A 2,500-nucleotide genomic window follows, 5' to 3' on the forward strand; every position below is an offset into this window, starting at 1 on the left:
GCAATATGCACAAGTAGTCCTTCATGAAAGGGGCTGGAAGCTGTTTTCATTTTGACACGAGAGAGAGAGAGAGAGAGAGAGAGAGAGAGAGAGAGACTACCTTGCATTGTCAATTGCTAAATCTGTATATGGATAAGTAGCCTATGGTTGTCAACTTATTTCGTACGGCCATACCAGCCAGGCAACGCCCGATCTCGTCTGATCTTGGAAGCTAAGCAGGGTCGGGCCTGGTTAGTAATTGGATGGGAGACCGCCTGGGAATACCAGGTGCTGTATGCTCTTTTGCTCATTCACTTAGAAACTGACATCTTGCAATATGCACAAGTAGTCCTTCATGAAAGGGGCTGGAAGCTGTTTTCATTTTGACACGAGAGAGAGAGAGAGAGAGAGAGAGAGACTACCTTGCATTGTCAATTGCTAAATCTGTATATGGATAAGTAGCCTATGGTTGTCAACTTATTTCGTACGGCCATACTAGCCTGGCAACGCCCGATCTCGTCTGATCTCGGAAGCTAAGCAGGGTCGGGCCAGGGTCGGGCCTGGTTAGTACTTGGATGGGAGACCGCCTGGGAATACCAGGTGCTGTATGCTCTTTTGCTCATTCACTTAGAAACTGAAATCTTGCAATATGCACAAGTAGTCCTTCATGAAAGGGGCTGGAAGCTGTTTTCATTTTGACACGAGAGAGAGAGAGACCACCTTGCATTGTCAATTGCTAAATCTGTATATGGATAAGTAGCCTGTGGTTGTCAACTTATTTCGTACGGCCATACCAGCCTGGCAACGCCCGATCTCGTCTGATCTCGGAAGCTAAGCAGGGTCGGGCCTGGTTAGTACTTGGATGGGAGACCGCCTGGGAATACCAGGTGCTGTATGCTCTTTTGCTCATTCACTTAGAAACTGACATCTTGCAATATGCACAAGTAGTCCTTCATGAAAGGGGCTGGAAGCTGTTTTCATTTTGACACGAGAGAGAGAGAGAGAGACTACCTTGCATTGTCAATTGCTAAATCTGTATATGGATAAGTAGCCTATGGTTGTCAACGTATTTTGTACGGCCATACCAGCCTGGCAACGCCCGATCTCGTCTGATCTCGGAAGCTAAGCAGGGTCGGGCCTGGTTAGTACTTGGATGGGAGACCGCCTGGGAATACCAGGTGCTGTATGCTCTTTTGCTCATTCACTTAGAAACTGACATCTTGCAATATGCACAAGTAGTCCTTCATGAAAGGGGCTGGAAGCTGTTTTCATTTTGACACGAGAGAGAGAGAGAGAGACTACCTTGCATTGTCAATTGCTAAATCTGTATATGGATAAGTAGCCTATGGTTGTCAACTTATTTCGTACGGCCATACCAGCCTGGCAACGCCCGATCTCGTCTGATCTCGGAAGCTAAGCAGGGTCGGGCCTGGTTAGTACTTGGATGGGAGACCGCCTGGGAATACCAAGTGCTGTATGCTCTTTTGCTCATTCACTTAGAAACTGACATCTTGCAATATGCACAAGTAGTCCTTCATGAAAGGGGCTGGAAGCTGTTTTCATTTTGACACGAGAGAGAGAGAGAGAGACTACCTTGCATTGTCAATTGCTAAATCTGTATATGGATAAGTAGCCTATGGTTGTCAACTTATTTCGTACGGCCATACCAGCCTGGCAACGCCCGATCTCGTCTGATCTCGGAAGCTAAGCAGGGTCGGGCCTGGTTAGTACTTGGATGGGAGACCGCCTGGGAATACCAGGTGCTGTATGCTCTTTTGCTCATTCACTTAGAAACTGACAACTTGCAATATGCACAAGTAGTCCTTCATGAAAGGGGCTGGAAGCTGTTTTCATTTTGACACGAGAGAGAGAGAGAGAGAGAGAGAGAGACTACCTTGCATTGTCAATTGCTAAATCTGTATATGGATAAGTAGCCTATGGTTGTCAACTTATTTCGTACGGCCATACCAGCCTGGCAACGCCCGATCTCGTCTGATCTCGGAAGCTAAGCAGGGTCGGGCCTGGTTAGTACTTGGATGGGAGACCGCCTGGGAATACCAGGTGCTGTATGCTCTTTTGCTCATTCACTTAGAAACTGACATCTTGCAATATGCACAAGTAGTCCTTCATGAAAGGGGCTGGAAGCTGTTTTCATTTTGACACGAGAGAGAGAGAGAGAGAGACTACCTTGCATTGTCAATTGCTAAATCTGTATATGGATAAGTAGCCTATGGTTGTCAACTTATTTCGTACGGCCATACCAGCCTGGCAACGCCCGATCTCGTCTGATCTCGGAAGCTAAGCAGGGTCGGGCCTGGTTAGTACTTGGATGGGAGACCGCCTGGGAATACCAGGTGCTGTATGCTCATTCACTTAGAAACTGACATCTTGCAATATGCACAAGTAGTCCTTCATGAAAGGGGCTGGAAGCTGTTTTCATTTTGACACGAGAGAGAGAGAGAGAGACCACCTTGCATTGTCAATTGCTAAATCTGTATATGGATAAGTAGCCTATGGTTGT

General features: G+C 46.9%; 6 non-coding genes and 2 pseudogenes across 6 annotated transcripts; all 8 read left to right on the top strand.

Moving 5' to 3' along the window:
• Window positions 1-160: 160 nt before the first annotated feature.
• Window positions 161-279, top strand: LOC146282456 (5S ribosomal RNA; annotated as a pseudogene).
• A 182-nt stretch (window positions 280-461) lies between these two features.
• LOC146282457 (5S ribosomal RNA) lies at window positions 462-591 on the top strand (annotated as a pseudogene).
• A 168-nt stretch (window positions 592-759) lies between these two features.
• On the top strand, window positions 760-878 carry LOC146282458 (5S ribosomal RNA). The gene has a single exon (XR_014758561.1). It is a non-coding gene; the product is annotated as a 5S ribosomal RNA (ribosomal RNA).
• Window positions 879-1,050: 172 nt separating this feature from the next.
• On the top strand, window positions 1,051-1,169 carry LOC146282459 (5S ribosomal RNA). Its single transcript, XR_014760894.1, has one exon. It is a non-coding gene; the product is annotated as a 5S ribosomal RNA (ribosomal RNA).
• Window positions 1,170-1,341: 172 nt separating this feature from the next.
• LOC146282460 (5S ribosomal RNA) lies at window positions 1,342-1,460 on the top strand. The gene has a single exon (XR_014762050.1). It is a non-coding gene; the product is annotated as a 5S ribosomal RNA (ribosomal RNA).
• A 172-nt stretch (window positions 1,461-1,632) lies between these two features.
• On the top strand, window positions 1,633-1,751 carry LOC146282461 (5S ribosomal RNA). The gene has a single exon (XR_014758562.1). It is a non-coding gene; the product is annotated as a 5S ribosomal RNA (ribosomal RNA).
• A 182-nt stretch (window positions 1,752-1,933) lies between these two features.
• LOC146282462 (5S ribosomal RNA) lies at window positions 1,934-2,052 on the top strand. Its single transcript, XR_014758563.1, has one exon. It is a non-coding gene; the product is annotated as a 5S ribosomal RNA (ribosomal RNA).
• Window positions 2,053-2,226: 174 nt separating this feature from the next.
• Window positions 2,227-2,345, top strand: LOC146282463 (5S ribosomal RNA). The gene has a single exon (XR_014758564.1). It is a non-coding gene; the product is annotated as a 5S ribosomal RNA (ribosomal RNA).
• Window positions 2,346-2,500: the final 155 nt, after the last annotated feature.

Source organism: Hypomesus nipponensis, chromosome 6, assembly GCF_054491055.1.
Source record: "Hypomesus nipponensis isolate SF chromosome 6, ASM5449105v1, whole genome shotgun sequence".
NCBI lineage: Eukaryota > Metazoa > Chordata > Actinopteri > Osmeriformes > Osmeridae > Hypomesus > Hypomesus nipponensis.